The sequence below is a fragment of the Callospermophilus lateralis genome, chromosome 6, assembly GCF_048772815.1.
Source record: "Callospermophilus lateralis isolate mCalLat2 chromosome 6, mCalLat2.hap1, whole genome shotgun sequence".
Lineage (NCBI taxonomy): Eukaryota > Metazoa > Chordata > Mammalia > Rodentia > Sciuridae > Callospermophilus > Callospermophilus lateralis.
In genome coordinates, this window is record NC_135310.1 from 162,117,244 (window position 1) to 162,136,663 (window position 19,420).

The 19,420-nt window shown below is 52.3% G+C and overlaps 1 long non-coding RNA gene across 1 annotated transcript in view; it reads left to right on the forward strand.

The window, feature by feature from the left end:
• The window catches only part of LOC143401671 (uncharacterized), a 41,054-nt gene extending 22,890 nt beyond the window's left edge, over positions 1 to 18,164 (forward strand). Inside the window, exons 4-5 of the long non-coding RNA XR_013091691.2 lie at positions 2,433 to 2,512; positions 4,288 to 18,164. This is a non-coding gene — a long non-coding RNA (uncharacterized LOC143401671). The remainder of the gene's footprint in view (positions 1 to 2,432; positions 2,513 to 4,287) is intronic.
• Positions 18,165 to 19,420: the final 1,256 nt, after the last annotated feature.

Sequence of the window (19,420 nt, forward strand, 5' to 3'; positions counted from 1 at the left end):
TTCAGAGTCAAATTAAATATGTGAGTCAAACTGGAGCTTAGGAAGGTGTGATTGTTAAAACATCATGACCACTAAAGAGACGATAAATACTTTGCCGAGAGACAATAGGAAAGAAGACTTGAGTGCATCTCAGGAATTGGCAAAATCACCCCAATTTCAGGCTCAAAGATTTAATTTTTCTTTCTTTTTTGTACCAGAAATTGAACCCAGAGGTTCATAACCACTGAGTCACATCCTCAGCCTTTTTAAATATTTTATTTAGAGACAGGATCTCACTGAGTTGCTCAGGGCCTTGCTAACTTGCTGAGGCTGACTTTGAATTTGCAATCCTCTTGCCTCAGCCTACTAAGCTGCTGGGATTACAGTCAGGCACCATCTTGCCTTGCTCAAAGTTTTAAAACACCATGATTGAAGAGAGGGGCCTAAGAGGTTATTTCACCATGCTTAGCTGCCCAGGCACTCAGACGTTGCTGTAGCCATGGTCTTAGGAGGTTTGTCTACTTCTTGAGATGGTGGCAGATCTTGCTATCAACTACATGGTGCTGGTTTTTTAGGTTTGCAAGACATTGGCATTAGGGGGTCATGGAGGCTCCCACTGGGATTTCAAAGGAAAACCTGGGAGGTGGGGAAAAATGTATTAGAGTTGGAATATCAGCAGGCAGCCCCTGAGAGGATGAAGAAAACTACAGTGGGGACTCCTAAGATTAAGAGATGCTAGTAACATGGATCATTTTCCAAGGAAACCCATAGGAATTGAAGAGACACAAGTCAAGCTAGGCCATGTGGACCACTATTAACAAAGCCATAGGAGTGGAGATACCAAGTCCTTTGGAGAAAACATCACAATGTTATTTGCCCCAAATATGCTTGATGTGGAACTACAGATCTTGTTTGCCCAGCTGGATTTTGGTCTTGTTTTGGTCCCATCTCTTCTTTCTATGCCCCTATTTATCACTTGTAGAATGAAAATGTTTAATCCATGCCATTATATATTGGATTGTATAGCTTGCTTTGAATTTCATGGGGTCTTATGCTGAGTTTTCCTTAAGTTTCAGAAGAGGTTTTGGACTTTGACTTTGGGGGAATACTGGAACTGTTAAGAATATGTGGGCTTCTGGAAATGAACTCAATGTATTTTGCATCATGAGATGTTATGGTTTACATATGAAGTGTTACTCTAAAGCTCATGTGTGAGAAAAGGCAAGAAAGATTTAAAGGTGAAATTATTTGGTTATGAGAGCCTTAACCTAGTGAGTGCATTAATCCACTGATAGTGTTTAACTGGATGGCAACTGTAGGAAAGTAGTGTGTAGCTGGAGAAGGTGGGTCACTGGGGGCATTTCTTTGGAGTGTATATTTGTCTCTGGTGAGCAGAACTCTCTATCTGCTTCCTCTTTGCCATGTCTTGATTTGCTTCCTACCTCTATTCCATTAGGGCAAGAGTCATGGAGTTGGTCTTCTATGGACTGAGACCTGGAAAATATAAGTGTCAAATAAAATTTTCATTCTCTAAAAATTGTTCTTGTCAGGAATTTTAGACACAATGGCAAAAATGCTTACTAAAACAATACTGTACTATCTAGAAATAATAGTGGCCCTTTGGACTCTTATATCAATAATATAGCATCTAAAATTAATAGTTACCCTGCAGTGTTTAATCATATTATGATATAAATAGTATAGCATCCAAAACTAAGATAATACCTTCAATGGCCTTTAATACTACTATGATATCCATAATATTGCAACTAAAACTAATATTATAGCTTCTCTGGGGCCTTTAATACTAATGTAATATCAATAATGTGGTCACAGGGTAGCTATTATATTAGCTTTATAGATCACTGTATGGATATTAATATTAAATGTAAGGAAAATAAAAAGAGACACAGAGAGAAGATGCAGAGTCAGAATGACAGAATGGCAGAATGGTCAAGCTGCCAGCTTTATTTATATCGATAGATTGCATTTGACTTGCATATGACTTGTGTCTCTTCAATTCCTATGGGTTTGATAGGTTGCATTTGGTCATTGGCATCAGTAATATACTATTGTTTATTGTGTCATTTGGAAGGTTATCGAGTTAGCAACATTATGCAGCTTATTCCTCAGTTACATTCTACAGTTACAATATGCAATGTTAGAACCTTTGTGTAGCTATCAAGAAAGTTTAATGTTTACAGTTACTGTTAGGTTGGCAGGTCCAGGAGCATGGGAGCTTGGTGAAACATTTTTTTTTTTTTTTTAAGAGAGAGAATTTTTCAACATTTATTTTTTAGTTTTCGGCGGACACAACATCTTTGTTTGTATGTGGTGCTGAGGATCGAACCCGGGCCGCACGCATGCCAGGCGAGCGCGCTACCGCTTGAGCCACATCCCCAGCCCCGGTGAAACATTTTTATTGTATAACAAGAGTGTTTCTTTATTCCCAGGAGCTGTGTGCCTGTGATCAAGGTCAAAGCCGATAAGACTCTAGCACAAAGCCTTCTAATGCAGGGCATTGCTACAGCAGGTAGGCATCCCGTGTCTTTGCACAGAAGTTTTCCTAGCATCCAGGCATTCCTCGTCTTGGCACAGAAACTTCCTAGCCACCAAGCATGCCACATTCATGAAGCCATCAGAGACCCCAGTCCCAAACACAGAACCCTTGTGGGCCAAAGGGAAGCTTTAAGGCCAAAGGAAAGCTGTTATATCAATTTTACATGCTATAATGTGGATATAATATTAGTTTTAAAACTGAAGAGCTGCCTGTGACCTTTTAATACAAACATGTCATCCATACTATGAAATTATAATGGATATAATAGCTCCCCTGTGAACTTTATAACTAATATGGTATCCATATTATGGCATCAAAAACTGACATAGTAGCTGAAATGTGTAATTTAGTATTATATCCATACTGTGGTCCTAAAACTAATAACATACCTTTCCTGTGGCCTTTCATATTAATACAATGTCCATATTATAGCATCTAAAACTAATATAATAGCTATCCTGTGGCTTTTAGTACTAATATGATATCCATATTATAACTGTGACACTTTGTTTCCAAGTGCAGGACACTAACAGGGCCATGAAATTGCATCCAAAGTTGGCCCTTCATCCCAGTCTTCCAAATGTCCTGTCCACCAGGCTCCTCCCTCCCTCCCCTCTGCTCAGCTCTGCAGCTCCCTGGGCCCTAGGGCTTCCCCCTGCTCAGCTCTGCAGCTCCCTGGGCCCTGGGGCTCCTTCCTCCCTCCCCTCTACTCAGCTCTGCAGCTTCCTGGGGCTCCTCCCTCCCTCTCCTCTACTCAGCTCTGCAGCTCCCTGGGCCCTGGGGCTCCTCCCCCCCTCCCCTCAGCTCAGCTCTGCAGACCCTTGGGTTTGGGAGCCTCTTCAACCAAATCTCCCTGGCACCACCCTCTCCTAGTCTGCTCCCCCAGAGCAGGAGCCTTGTGCCAAGTCAGTATGAGCCTGTGTCCCCTGCAGTGACTCCTCTGATGTCCTGCTGCCACCCTGCTGGCATGGGGTGGACTCCCCCACCAGAGCAGGGCTCAGTCACATGGACAGTGTCCAGTTCTCACCCAGTTCTCACCCTCCTGGTGACACTCCTTCCTCCCTGTGGGACAGCTGGAGATAGTTTGCTGGACTCGACCTGCTGGCCCCACATCCCACTTGGCTGTCCAGAGAAGCCGTGGTGGCCCTGAGGCACCTTGGGAGCTGCAATGGCCTGTGTGCTTGTGGTGAGCCCACCAGGCGGTACTCCCTGTGGGAGATCTGCTAGAGTGACTCGCTGGACCCCCACAGGCCTAGGCCCGGGGGTCATACACCCTGCCCCCTGGTGGGTCAGCTGGCTCCCTCTGTCCCAGAGCATGAGACCCTGCCCTCCTCTCTTTGGGTCTGTGAGTGGTGGCACTGCTCCATCACGTCTCCTGTCTAGGAGTGGCCTCCTCTGGGGCTCAGCTGAGCACCCCTGTCCCAACTCCTTCCTGACTGGGGTTGTCACCCAGGGACGCTGTGACAGGAAAGCACCCTGGGTCTGCCAGAGCCTTGGGTCACCTCGCCTTAGGCTGCTTCCTGGGAGAGGCACAGGGGCAGGTGGGGCTCAGGCTGTGGGTCTGCCTAGGGACAGATGTCTCCCTGAGGGGCTCAGCGCTCCTCCATCACCAAATTCTGCAGCCCAGGGCCTGAGCCTCTCTCCTCCTGCGCCCAGCACTCCATGTCCCTCAAGAGCTCGGGCTAGGCCTCAGGGTCCCGCAGGAGCACTTTCCTCTCCCACAAGTGACTGGCTGACTTCTTCCCCAGGCTGCGGCCTGAGCCTCCCCTTAGCCTCTCCTGAGTGACTCTGGGTCCTGCCGCTGCCCACGTCACAGCCCTGAGTCTGTGTCAAGGTAACTTTCCATGAGCACCTGTTCATCAGACTGCGCGGCTCACCTGCCTGGTGTGTCCAGCGCCGGCAGGACCAGGACAGCCCAGCCCACCTGCCCCTGTGTGTACAGCACCGGCAGAACCAGGACAGCCCTGCTCACCTGCCCTGTGGGTCACCATGGGATGGACCCAGTCCCTGCCTCAAGGCAGACAGCAGCGCTGATGCTCAGAAGACTGCCTGGGCCTCCTGCTGGCCGCCGTCAGCCCTACACCCTGCACTGCTCACAGGCCCTGTGTTTGATCATGGGATGGACACAGTCCCTGCCTCAAGGCAGACAGCGGCGCTGATGCTCAGAAGACTCCCTGCGCCTCCTGCTGGCCGCCATCAGCCCTACACCCTGCACTGCTCACCTGCCCTGTGTGTGATCATCAGATGGACCCAGTCCCTGCCTCAAGGCAGACAGCAGCACTGATGCTCAGAAGACTCCCTGCGCCTCCTGCTGACCGCTGTCAGCCCTACATCCTCGGGGCTCAAAGCACCTCCTGCCTCTGGTCCACGTCTCTGGGGTTGGGGTCCTGAAGGGCAGGCCGTCCTCTGCAGGGTCCTGGGAAGCTCCTTCCTGCATCTCCCTCCACCCAGGACCCCAGGCCCTAAGCTTGGGTCCTCATCACTCCAGTTTGTCTCCCTGTCCCCTCTGTCCCTTCTCCATCTGCCCCTCTTCTCAGCACCCTGCTGACTCCTTGGACCCCAAGACCCTCCAGGTCACCTCCCTCTCCGCATCCTACCTATCAGGTGGCAAAGGGCCTTTTGCATTCCCAGGGCCAGCAGTGGATGTGGACACTAACATTAGCGGGCCACAGAACTCATGCCCTGGGCAGCAAGGACCTCCCTAAGCAGAAGAGAGTCTCTGGGAGACCCTGCCCCAAAGGCATGACCCCCACAGTCCGAGGAGAGCTTCTGGGGGAAAGGGGGGGCTCTCATATGGAGAGACTGGAAACCTGCATCCTGTAGACCTGGGGTGACCATGGTAGCTGTGTGGTGGGGTGCCCAGTGGAAGGTCATCTGCGTGTAGAGGGAATCAGGGCACCCACCCACCCATCCCTGCTCACAGGCCCCTGTACCCCTCCCTCCCTCTCCCTGCTCACACCCCCTGTACCCCTCCCTCCCTGTCCCTGCTCAGTCCTGTTACACTACTGAGGGTCCCCCACCTGCTGCAGAGCTAAACTCCGAGCCACCTGAGTCAGTCTGGCCAAGGGGCCTGGGGTAAGCAGCACAAGATCATCAGGTAGAGGGCAGCCCCCAGGGTGGGCACTGGGTGTTCGGGGCCCTCTGGTCTAGTGGGTAGTGACCCCAGGCATCAGCCCTGACTTCACATCAAAACTGAGATTCAGAAGCAGTGAGGCCCCCTCAGCATGAGGAGAGGGTCCCCATGGCTCTCTGCTCAGCGGGGCTTGTGCAGCACCTGAGGTGGGATGCCCACATGTGGCAATGGGCAGGACCCCAAAGACACCAGCTCCTCCATGGTCTTTTGTCCAGACTGTGTCACACAGGTCCTGTGACCGCTGCAGCAGGGTCCATCTGCCTTCATGAGACCCACACAGCAGAGGGCCTGCTGGAACCAGGGACCACCAACCTGGGGCCTTAAGTGGAAATGCATCTTCCATGTGGCTCCTCCTCTGAGTCTGTCCCCTCTTCTGTTTTAAGGACATGGCCATTGCATGAGGGCCATCTGACCCAGGAGGAGCCCATCTCAGGACCCTTTACTAATGACCTCTGCAGAGACCCTGTTCCCACACAAGGTCCCACTCACAGGTTCTGGGGTCAAGATGTGGACAGGACCCGCCTCTTACAATGGTGTCCAGCCCTCTCCACAGGCTCCAGGGAGGCTCCTTCTGCCTCTCCAGCTCCTGGGGCTCCAGGTGGCCTTGGATGGTGGCCCCTCACTCCAGTCTCTTCCTCCATCTCCATGTGGCTCCTCCTCTTGTCTGTGTCCCCCCTTTCTCTCTTGGGAGCACAGTGGCATTGCATGAGGGCCCCATGTCCAGGAGGAGCTCATCCCGAGATCCTTCACCTATTACACCTGCACAGACTCTTTCTCCAGCAGCAGACAGCTCACAGTCCTGGGGGGCGTTTTTCTGGTGAGGCCCATCCATCCCTACAATGTCACCTGGGGAGATGGCCAAGGTCAGTACCCTGGTATAGACAGCAGTGGGGACAGGTGGAGGCCTTGGAGAATAATGGTACAGAAAGCCCCTCCTGGTTGGGGGGATCCAAGGCCCACTCCGTCTAAACGTGAACTCACCCTGGAAAAATTCAGCTGCCCTTTGCCCAGGAAGAGGGCGGTGCAGGGCCGGGGCCTTGGGCAGCTGCCTCCTCTGGCATTTCCCTGTGGAGAAGGTCTCCTAACAGATAATTACTGCCCAGCAAGACAAACCAGGAGCACAGGCAGGGGCCTGGACTGCCAACAGGCTGCTCCAGCAGGGGGCAGGCGGCCTGGGGAGCCAACAGGGTCTTCCCAGGGCTTGAGGACCTGAGTAGGGCTGAGTCCTTGCCACATGGGCTGGAAAAAGGGGAATTGGGTCTTTGCTGGGTTTGTGGGCCAGGTACCTTTGTTGCTAGGGCAAGTCTAATTTCTGAATGGAGAGTCCCACAGATAGGGCTGGAGACCGGGGGGCCTCCTCCACTGGGCAGCCTTTTAGACAGGTGCCCTCCAAGGGAAGTGCCTCGTCTACTGTCTGGGGTGTGCACACACGTGCTCCTCATGGTCACTCTCATGGGAAGCCAAGGTCACTGAGGTGGATAAGGTGTCTGGTGTGTATACTGCAGGAGGGCACTGTGTCCCAAGTGTGGGCTGGAGGAGGACACCGTGTCCCGAGTGTGGGCTGGAGGAGGACACCGTGTCCCGAGTGTGGGCTGGAGGAGGACACCGTGTCCCGAGTGTAGACAGGAGGAGGACACTGTGTCCGCAGTGTAGACTGGAGGAGGACACTGTATCTGAGTCTCCTGAGTGTAGAGTAGAGGAGGACATGGTGTCCAGAGTGTAGACTGGAGAAGGACGGTGTGTCCCAAGTGCCGACTGGGGGAGGACGCAGTGTCCTGGGTACATTCACGACCTCGCCCCTGCCAGGACTCTTCAGGCTCTGTGCCTGGACTCCATCAGATCCTGAGGGGTGTCGGGCTGGGTACTTCTGCAGGGAGGCTTCCTGAGGGACACAGGCTCCCACGTGTCCTCTTCCCACACTGACCACAGAATTGAAAGTGGTATTCCTCTGGCTGTTCTCAGGCTACACCTGACTTGGGCCGACCCTAGGAGGTCCGGGCCTCCAGCACCGTCTACTGCCCCGCCCCAGGCCCCCCCCCCCCCCCCCCCGCCGCGCTCGCCCTGGGCTCTGCCCTGCCCGCCGCCCCTGACCCCGCTTCCCCGCCCCGCCAGTCCGACACCAGCCACCACCGTCCTCCAGGGCCTCCCTCCTCCAAGCTTGTGCCGCCCCCACTCCCCGCCGGACCCAGATCACCTCCCGCTGCCGTGTTCCCCTCCCCGCCTGCCCCCGGCCCATCCACCGCCTCTGGCCCTTCCAGTGCCCTCTGCGTGGACCCCTGACACTCTGCGCCGCCCCTGAACCCTGAACCGGTTCTTTGGCCCTCGAGTACTCCCTGCCAACATCGGCTCTTTGGGTCCCCCTTTTCCACACTGTCCTCGACCCTCGGCTCTCTTCGTCAAGTCCCCGCACTTCAGCAGCCCTTGGCTCTTCGCGTTCTCTCGGGTTTCTCCGTACACACTCGGTGATGTCCCACCACCTTATATCTGACCACCCGTTCCCCGATAATGTCCCATCACCCCGTTGTTGATCAGCTTCCTCACCCTTCCCCGTCCCCAGGTGGCATCTGCTCACCCCAATATCTGATCCCATGTCCCACCACCCACTCTCCCAGGGGACATGAGAGGAGCAGTGGTGGCGACCCCTGAGGGCCTGTGCACACAGGAACCAGCCCTGTGTCCAACCAGCTGTGATGAGGAAACACTGCCCACTGCCCAGGGTGCAGGCTGGGTGGGGTTGCTGAGCCAGAGCAATGAGCTGACAAGTACCTAAACAACAGGGACCACTGTCCCTCCATTGCCTCCACTGGGGACCCCCGCTCTCCCCTCCCCAGTCCCTCTGAGCTCAGGCCAGGGGCCTTGATCTCCCAGAACCCAAGTTCCCCTCTATATGCCTGGGTTGTTGGTCCCCTCAGAGCTTAGCTCCCAGGCAGACGAGGGGGCAGGAGCCCTGAGGTTCCAGGCCTGTCCCCCTTATCTCCAGGGAAAACAGGTGTCACTGGGATGTCAACATTCTTGGCCTGCAGCTTCTGTCCTGCCTGGTAGCAGCCATCCTGGAATGCATGATGACCTTGGGCTAGTATGGCAAGGCCAGGGGTCATCCCCCCTCATCACAGGCCCCTCGAGACAGCATGGCTCCTGCCCCCTGCCAGCACCTGAGGGCCCACCTGTGTGACCAATTTTTCGGAACCCTCAGTAGGTCCCACCTGGTGTCCCATTAGTGGGGTGCAGCTCACTAGCCCAGGAGGGACCAGGAGGATTGTTACGGCCACAGCTGAAGGGTCGACAGATCCTCTGTAATGGGGGCTGAATAGGAGAACACTTGACTACAATATCCAGAATCCTCCCGCCCGAAGCTGCCCAGGGTATCAGTAGTGACACCGCAGAGCGCCAAAGCACACTACCCAGAATCCCTGGGGGGGCCTGCTGTTTGGCGGGGGAGGGGGCCCATCTTGGTGAGAGCTGCGTGGACAGACCTCTGGACTACAGTACCCAGAATGCTCGGGGCCATCGACTTCTGGGAAGAGGGAAATCACTGTAAGGGTTGCGTGGGCAGACCTCTGGACTACACTACCCAGAATGCTCAGGGTTCTCGGCTTCCAGGTCTTGGGGCAATCACCGTGAGTGTTGCGTGGGCAGACCTCTGGACTACACAACCCAGAAGGATCTGGCCGCATTTTGGGGAGGGGCATCACGGTGGGGGTGTTGCATGGGCCGACCTCTGGACTACACTACCCAGAATGCTCTGGGCCCTCGATTTCCGGGGAGGGGGGAATCACGGTAAGGGTCACGTGGGCAGACCTCTGGACTACACTACCCAGAATGCTAAGGACCCTGGGCTTCCAGGAGGGGGGGCCATCGTGGTGAGGGTTGCCTGGGCAGGATGCTGGACTGTAATACCCAGAATGCTCCAGGGGCCATCATGGTGAGGATTGCGTGGGCAGACCTCTGGACTACACTACCCAGAATGATCAGGGCCACGGCTTCCGGGGAGGGGCATCACGGTGAGAGTTGCGTGGGCAGGATGCTGGACAGCAATACCCAGAATGCCCCGGGGCCATCATGGTGCGGTGCATGGAGAGAAGTGGACTACAGTGCCCAGGGGCCTTGGCTTTCAGGGGCCATCATGGTGAGGGCTTCCCGGGCAGGATGCTGGACTGCAATGCCCAGAATGCCTGGGGCCCGCTTCCCCAGAGGCCTCTGCGCCGGCCGCTTGGGTTTCCGGCCTCCCCCAGTTGGACACAGAGGTGGGGAGTCGGGTGTGCTGTGTGGAGTGCTGGCCAGCGGCAGGTGGCCACCCAGGGCTGACTGGGACCGGTGTGTTCATTCCTCTGCCTGCTCCAAGGGCTGCAGCTGTGCTGGAGGGGCCGAGTGCAGAGGATGGCGCTTAGGAAAGTGGTCTCCTTAACTCTCCTCCTGAACGTCCACTGCAGTGATGTCACCGATGGGTACAACTGGACATCAGATGATGTCCACATCTGTGATGTCACCGATGGGTACAACTGGGCATCAGATGATGTCCACATCTGTGATGTCACCGATGGGCACAACTGGGCATCAGATGATGTCCACTGCAGTGATGTCACCGATGGGTACAACTGGACATCAGATGTAGCAGTGGGTCAGATTTCACTAGGTAGCTACTGAGGGTAGAGGAAAGAGCCGTTCCATTATGGTCTGCACAGAGGTGATTTGGGCGTAATACAGGGGGAAGGAGGGAAGAGTTCAGCTTGGGGCTCGGTGAAGTAAGAAGTAGAGTCAGTCGTTGTGAACGCGGTTAGGCCAGCTGTGTCGGTGGCAGTGGTCTAAGAATTCTGTCTTCCCCCAGAGACTGGGAGAGAGAACCTGTCCTGCTGGATGATTGTATTTCAAGGTAATGGCTCGCAGGCTCTGAGTTGCAAGAGGTGCATTTTGTCAATTGCAAGTCTTTTCTATTAAATGACCGGAGAAAGGGAGGTTGGGGCCTGTCCTCAGGTGTTGGCCAGGATATGGTAAGTTTTCTTGGAAGCCTTGAACTTTCCTCAGGCAGTTGTTTTGAGGGACGAGGTGGAGGTGGGGGTGTTGCACATGAGGCACAAACTATGCTGAGTCCCTGAGCTCAGAGGATTTGCTTCCATCACGGTGTGTGGACTTGGGGGAACACCATCTGCCTACCTGCCTCAGGAGGTCTGGGCTCATGCATGCCCACCAGGAAGCCCCCTCACCCCAGACTCTAGAGGGCAGAGGCAGTGACTGCTCTGCCTTTGGCTGCTATGGGGAGTGCCCGTCCTCAGCCCTCCCAGGAAACACGCAGGGTCCCTAGCCATCCCTGTGTTGGCCTGTAGCCTTTTCTGCGGCCAGCAGGGCTGGTGTCCCACAAAGAAGATGCCTGTAAGGGAGGCACAGTTGGAGGCCCGGGCTGTGAAGGGCCTTTTGCTCCTCTTGTGCTGAACAGGCAGTGTGCTAGTCCTGAACGTCAGAATCCTGACTCAGCAAGCTGCATCAGGACCATTTTGGGAAAATGGACTAAGTCCCTGGAGCTGCCCCTTGGCTGGGACTGGGCCTCCTGAGAAAGGGTGCCTGTGCAGTTATCAGAGGCCCTGGGTGGAGGCAGGAGGTCCCTCTTCAGCGCCTGCACTTGGCCTCTGTGGGGAGACATATCCACCCTCAGCGTCCTGACAACCAGCCCCCCCCATTCCCCTCTCCCCTTTCTGTCTTGTTTGACCCCCAGGCTGTTCTTCCCTCACCCCTTTAAAGGGCCATCTTGGGCCCAGTGGACACAGGTGAGATGCCTTGACCAGGTGGAATGTCCTCTCCTTTGCCTCCTGAGATTAAAAGGGACATCTTTGCTGTTACAAGCTGGGAGGTGGGGTTGAAGGACATGTAAGGGGTGGGATTGGTCTAGTTCTGTGCTTTCTGGGGCCCAGGAACAGCAAGGTGGAGGCTCAGTGTCCAGTCCCAGGAAGGCTGACCTCTTACTGCTCCTTGTCCTCATCCTCCACTGGCCCCAGGAGGTTGAAAGCTGAGGCCAGAGTGCCCAGACAGTCAGTGTGGGAAGTGACCACCTGGCAATGGTGAGGGCCTGTGAAGTGCCCTGCTCCTGTCCCCTCCCTATGTCGGGTGAGCTTGGGGAGACAGGTATCTGCAGAGGGTGGAGCAGAATGTGCCTGTGTCATTCTCCTAGGGCTGCCTAGCAAAGTGCCACAAACTGGATAGCTTGGACACACAGAGACTTGTGGCCTCAGACTCTGAAGTCCAGAGCTCTGGAGCTGAGGTGTCGGCCGCATTCCCTGGGTGGTCTTCCTGCAACCTCTCTAGTTTCCTGGCTTTGGCAGCAGAGCTCCAGTCTCCACAGGGTGTTCTTCCTGGGTCTGATTCCTCCTATGTATAAGACACGAGGCTATGCAGATTTTTTTCTATAAACTTTACAATTTTGCACTTGAAAATTTGACTTTATGGATTATTTTGAGTAGCTTTTTGGGTAAGCCATAAAGATTGCGTTCAGGTTTCACGTGGTTCATTTTTATTTTCACAACTGTTCTGCAGCCATTTGTGGTTACAGATTTTTTTCTCTCCATAGAGTGGCCTTTGTCCCTTTGAGAGGACACTTGACTGTTTTTACATGGGTCTTTTTGGGGCTCATTCTTCTGTTCCTTTTGTCTATTTCCAATGCCTTTCCCACTGCCACACTCTGGGATCACTGAAGCTTTATGATAGTGCTTGTAACCAGATGTGCAGAGTCTTGATCTTTATTTTGTTTGTTTATTTTTATGTGGTGCTGAGGGTCCAACCCAGTGCTTCACACGTGCGAGGCAGGTGCTCTGCCACTGAGCCACAATCTCAGCCCCCTTTTGAGCTATTTTTGATCACTCCTATGCCATATCTTATAGGCTCAGTATTTGTAGGTATCTTCTGTGGTACTGTGATTGGGATTCTGCTGCATCTAAAGATCAAATTAGAAAGAAGTATCTCGCTAACATTAATGGTTGAACTGATCCTGAGCAAGAAAAATCACTGCATTTATTTATGTTTCTTTTCATTCCTTTCAACCATGTTCAAAGTTATCTGAATGCATACTTGTATATATGTTGTCAGAGTAACCCTTCAGTATTTCAGGAGTGCTATTTTTTTTTAAATTCAAATTCCAGTAATTCCTGTGTTGCCTACATATAGCACACCAGTTTCCTCTAATCTGCTAGTCCCTTAGCCATCTGCTTTCCCTCTTGATATTTCCATCTGTCTTGGGCTGTTTTCTGTTGCTGTATCTGCTCAACTGAGGCTGAGTCATTCATTAAAAAGCTATTTTTAGTGCTGGGGATATAGCTCAGTTGGTAGAGGGCTTGTCTTACATGCACAAAGCCCTGGGTTCAATCCCCAGCACCTAAAGAAAAAAAAAAGGCTATTTTTAATTTAAAGTTTGAAGAGAGTCCCAGGTCAGGGGCTGCATCTGTTGAAGGCCTCTTCTGGCGGGGACTCTGCAGTATCCTAAGGCACTGCATGAAGGGACCAGCTGGCTTTTGTAGCAAATTTGTTCCCTTGACAACTCACTGATCCACTAATTAATTAACTAAGTAATTAATGTTTGTGGTGGTGGAGATTGGACCCAGGGTCGTGTACATGTGAACAAGCACTCTACCCACTGAACCCTTGATCCATTAATTTATGAATGGATAAATTAACTCATGAGGGCCAAGTGCTCAGGGCCAGTCAGTCCTCAGAGTTCCCCTCACTGCTCCCACTTCACATCAAATGAATTCTGGATGACAAAAATTCAAACCATAGCACCATCAAAGACAATCCAGGAACAGAATTTACTTGTGATATTTTTTCCCATGTTTTCTTTATTTTCATATTAATTCCTTCTCATTAAATACCTGGCTATTGGCCCCGTCCAGCAAGTATCCTCCACTACAAAGTCCCAGAGATGAGTCAGCTGGTCCCTGATAAATAGAAGGCAACCAAATGATGACATGAATTTATATTGTTCAGAGGACAGAGGAGTGTCTCTTTTTGAACAAGAGGAGACTGCCACACTTCTGCAGACCCCTGGACCCTCTCCTGGGCTTGCTGCTGCCCCACCTTGTAAAATTCAGTGCGGGGAGAGCACCCTGCTCAGTTTAGCAAGGACACCCCCTCCCCAGTAGCGGATCAGGCTCCTCATCCTCTGCCATCCCTGGTGACATCTGGCCACCCTGGCTGTCTCCAGAAGCATCCTGTTTGGTGGGTTTAGCAAGGACAACCCTTCCGCAGCATATAGGGCCCTGATTAAACCCTCTGCTTTAATGGGTAATTATTTCCCTAGTGCTGCAAGGCAGGAGATTGTCAGCAGACACCAGAAGCTGAAGAGGCAAGGAAGGACCCTCCAACAGCTGTCAGAGGGAGAATGGCCTTGCTGACACCCTCATTTGGGGATTCTGGCCTGCAGAATGGTGAGATCACAGGTTTGTGTTTTAAGTCACACTTATTTCTGTGCTCTGTTTTGTTGGTCCTGGAAATGGACCCACTGGCTCTCCCTGTGCTAAAGATGTCTGCTCCTCCCAGTGCACCTTGCTAATCACCTCAGCAGGAAGGAGACTGTTCTGAATTTGAAGCTGAGGAGGCATCCTGGAGCAGTTTGGCTTTGGTTAGGGGAGGGACCAAGGAAAGTGGCCAAGGCATTTGGAGGGCTGAGTTGAAAGACCACAGGGCAGGTCAGGGGCATGTGGCAGGAAAGGAACTGTGTCAGTTTTGAGCCCCTCAGTTCTCCTGTTCTGAGTTCAGGCCATTCACTGATGTGCCTGGGGACATTTCTGTGTGACAGCGCTGCTCTCAGCTCAGGGATGAGCATCAGATCCAAGACCAGAGACTGTGCTCTTCCTCTGTGGGCAACAAAGTCCATGCCCTGAGCGTCGGGCATTGCTCCCTTCCAACCCTCTTGTTCTTCTGAGGGAGACCTCACACATTCTAGTCCTTCTCTGCTCTGGGGTGCACAGCCCTGATTCCAGCCCCTCCAGCAGCACAGGAAGGGGTGCAGTGACAGAGGGAGCGACACCTCTATCCAGGTGGCCTGGATGGTCCCTCTGCCCTCCCTGAGCCAGGCTGGGCCTTGACCCAGTGTGGGAATGTTAATAAAAATACAGCATCACTTCTTAATATTCTTAAAAGAAAAAGATATTTTTAGAAAAAAAAAATTTCCATAGAAGGAAAGTGAGGATCTAGGATTCGTCCGGAGGAGTGGGGTACACTCCTTCCCTGACTGGCACCCCAAGTGGACACACAAATACAAGTATAGACGTGTGTAGGTGCACACATACACAACACCCTCACAGCCTTCCCCACCAACTCTGTTACACATCCCCATGACACACCCATGCACCTCTGCGTGCCTTTACATACGTGCACACACCCCATCCCTGTCTGCCTTGCACCTCTGAGGCTGCAGATTGGAGGAAACCAGGAGAGGAGCCAGGAGAAGCCAAGGAGGAGCCTGGCCACAGACAGAGGGAGACCAGGGCATCCCTTCCTGACCCAACTCTGCCTCAGATCCTAGAGTTCTCTCCAGAGCCAGGAATGGATGTTCCAGACTTGGGCTTCTCCAGGGGTTGATTCCTGTGGGGACCTGAGCTGATATGTGAGTTTCCTGGGTCCTCACTGTTCTGCCTTCAGTGACAAGGGGGGAAAGGGTCCATGCATTGGGCTTTTGATTTATAAGCAGACAAAACAGAAGGCCAACAACCAAACACACTGTCAAGGAGTCAGTGTGGGACACAGAGCTAGTGAGCTCCCCTGAGCCCTTCAGGAGCCATCCCCTTTACCCACCTGGTGGCTGTGGTGCCACTGGAGCATTGGTGTGGTCTGCTCTCTGCAGAGTGTGATGTGTGGGGTCAGGTGTGTCCTCTGAGGCCCCCAATCCCCTCCACCCTCGGGGCAGGGATGTCCTTTGAAGTCCCCCAGCCCCATCCGCCCTCTGGGCAGGGACATTCTCTGAATACCCCCCTCCCCCACTATGGGCAGGGACGTCCTCTGAGGTATCTGGACACTGTGAACAGAACTGCTGTACATAACTCCATGCTGTTACCTAGGTGTGTTTTCGAGGCAGTCATCTGTATTCTTGGATCATGAGGTGACACCATGTCTAACTTTGGGGAAAATGGCCAGCTTTTTGATAGTAGTGAGCTGTTGAGTGTTCCACCAACAATGCACGAGAGTGCCTGTGGCTGCTCATCATCCTCAAGGTGGATACCGCACTTAGGAAAGACCTTAGCAGCTTAGTAGGTGTGCAGTGCATCTCAGAATTTTAGTTTGTGCTTTCTTCATGACAGGTGATGCTAAGAATCCTGTTTATGCTTCTTTGCCATCTCATACTTTCTTGTGAGTTGTCTCTTTAGATTTTACCCACTGGGTTGTCTTATTGCTGAGTGTCTTACTATGTTCTGGACACAAGTTTATTTTAGACACATGCTTTCCAGATGTTTCACCCAGTCTTTTCCTTGTCTTTTCATTTCCTTAATATGGGTTTTTGCAGAGTGATTTAATGCAACTCACATCATTAGTTTTGTCTTTCATGGATTTGTTTTCGGGGCTTTATTTAAAGCCTCACCATGAAACGTGTGGTCATGCATGTCTTCTAGAGTTTTGCAGTTTCGCATTGTAAACGCAAGTCTATGGAGTATTTTGACAGGTTCTGGGCTCCAGATGTGTGCCTTCTTGAGGTGCATCTGGATCCTAGGTTCAGAAACAGCTTTCTGGGAATTTCACTTGGAATCACTGAATCTGCAGAGGAGGTTTATCTTAACGACATGGAGACCTGAACAAGGAGTATCTCTGCATTTATTTATATTGCATTTGATTTCTTTCTACTGTTTCAAGATTTTCTGAAAGCAGGTACTTCAATTTTGGGGGACGCCATTTTACATGTTAACACATTTAAAATTCTCTTATTCCAGTTTACACATTCCACTCTTTCCTCTACATGATTGCTACTGTATAGGAAATCGGTGGAATTTTGCCTAGGGGCCATGTACTTTGCAGCTTTCTATCTCCATCCATTTTGACCAAGACATAGGATGGGCTTTATTTATTTATTTTTTTTTTTTGTAGTTGTAGGTGGACAGCATGTCTTTATTTATTTATTTATCTTATTTATATCATGCAGTGCTGAGGATCAAACCCAGTGCCTCACATGTGCTAGGCCAGAGCTTTGCCACTGATACAGCCCCATCCCTCTTTCTTTTTGATTTATGAAATTATGACCAGAAATAATCAGAACTATGAATTTCAGAGCTTCACTGTTTACTGGCACTAGGGTGTGTACAGAGGCAGGCAGCTCTGAATGGTGAGCCTCCGGCACCCTGCGCTGCCCATGGCAGCCAGCAGGGGGTGCACATAACAACTGTCTCCCACCACCTGCTTTTGGTGGGTGGTGTTCTGTGTCCTCTGCAAGTTTCCTTCTCCTGGGGACCCAGGTGGGAAATACCACATCTGGGGCCCTAAGGTGAGGAGCAGAGGTTCATTATCCTGGGGATGCTCCCGGGGAGACTCATGACCTCGGGATGCCTGGTGACTCTGCCTATGGAGAGGACAAGAACTTCCTTACCCTGGGGACCCTGTTGGGGAGACATCATGGCCTGGGGATGCCTGGGGGCTCTGTCTTAAGGTGGGGACCAGGGCTTCCTTATCCTGGGGACCCTTGTGGAGAAACACCATGGCCTGGGGATGCCTGGGGGATATGTCTGTGGTGAGGACCAGGGCTTCCTTCTCCTTGGCACCTACCCATGGAGACTCCACTGTGGATTCAGGATGACCGAGGTCCAGGTGAGGAAAACATAAGGAAGAAGCTTCCTGGGCACTGCCTGGTGGGCTGAGGAAGAAGTTCTGCCATGTCCTTTGCTTTCCCAGGTAATATTTCAGCAGAACTTCTTTTACAACAGTTTTCCTCACTGAGGCTTTGGCTGCTCATCATTATGTCACTTCAGTGTGTTTTGTGTGGCCTGAGTGTATTTTGGGGAGAAATCCAAGGACACAGGAGAAACACAGATGGCCACTCAAGATGGTGCAGGGAGGCTCAGTGCCTGGAGTCCCACTGGGGCCTGAGGGGACCTCATTGCTTGCTCTTATTCATGTTTTAATGACTAATTTTTCTTATAGGTTTAAGTACTTGAGAAATAATGAGAAGTTGATGTGTTAAAATTCAAAGTTATGTTAAGTGTAAATATTGCATTTGTGTCGGTTACAAGAAGGACCTTGTGGTGGGGTTCTAGACCAGGGGTGGAGTGCTCCGTCCCAGGAGCTCTGAGATGAAACCAAACCAAGAAGCAAGACACAGACTTGAAGATCTACAGTGTGAACCAACCACAAGTAAAGGAGGACTTGAGATGTATCGATCCCGTGCACTGCATGCTCCCGTTAGAACCTCATCTGACATTGTCTAAAGTCTATTGGAAATAGCTGGAGAAATCTGTGTATCAGTTGGGTGTTAGATATTAAAGAATCATGATTATTTCCAACGGTGGCTGTATTAAAGACTTCTTTCCATTACGTGACTACAATTTTTTTAGAAGAAACTGGATGATGCTGGGGTGTGCTGGGTGAGTCTGTTCCAGTGGGGTGGGCCCTCTGACCAGTCCCACAGTGGGGATGGCTGCGTGGGCAGTGTCTTGGCTGAAGTACCCATAATACTTGGGGTACCAGGACCAGTAGCCCCTAGGGGCCTTACATTGAGGGGCCTGTGGGCAGAATGCTGGACAGCAGGGCCTAGAATCCTCGGGGCCCACAGTTCCCAGGAGCCTCTGGTGAGAACTGCATGGCAGACCACTACTACCCTGAATAATGGGGGCTCCTGTCAACTGTGTGGCCTGCAGATCCCAGAGGCCTTTGTGGAGGATTCTTGGCTGGGCGGGCAGTTGCTGGGATATGCTGCCCAGAATCCTCAGTGTACCAGGGCAAGCACGTGGCCCAAAGCTCCCAGGGGCTTTGGTGGGTGCTGAGCAGCAGAATGCTGGACTACAGTGCCCAGAGTCCCCGGGTGGTTTGTGAGAATGCAGCCAGCAGCTCCCAAGAGATTCTGGGGTGAGAGCTGCGAAGGTTATGATGGCCTGTCCTACCTAGAATCCTTCAGGGCCTGCCATCACCAGAGCCCTCTGCAGTGAGGGCAGCATAGGTCAAATGACAGACGGCAGTATCCATCACCCTCGGGGACCTGCAGCTAGCAGGGACCTCTGGAGTGATGGCTGTACTGACAAAATGACAAACTGTGCTACCCATTACCCTTGGATGCCTGCTGTTCCTAGGAAGCTCTGGGGGCAGGGCTGCAAGGGCAGAACACCAGGCTTCAGTGCTTGGAGTCCCTGGGGATCCCTGCAAACCCTGTAACTCCCAGAGTTTCTGTGGTGAGGGTTGTGTGGGTAGAGCATTACCTGGAATCTCTAGGGAACCAGGGAAAGCATGGGGTCTGCAGCTCCTGTGGTCCTCCCAGCAGGGCTGTGCAGGCCAAACCTACCCTACCTTACCCAGAACCCTCAGGGGCTGCAGCTCCCAGGATCCTTTGTAGTAATTGAGCTGCACTACATTACCCAGAATCCTCAGGGGCTGCGGCTCCCAGGATCCTTTGTAGTAATTGAGCATGAGCACTGCACTACATTACCCAGAACCCTCAGGGGCTGTGGCTCCCAGGATCCTTTGTAGTAATTGAGCTGCACTACATTACCCAGAATCCTCAGGGGCTGCAGCTCCCAGGATCCTTTGTAGTAATTGAGCTGCACTACATTACCCACAATCCTCAGGGGCTGCAGCTC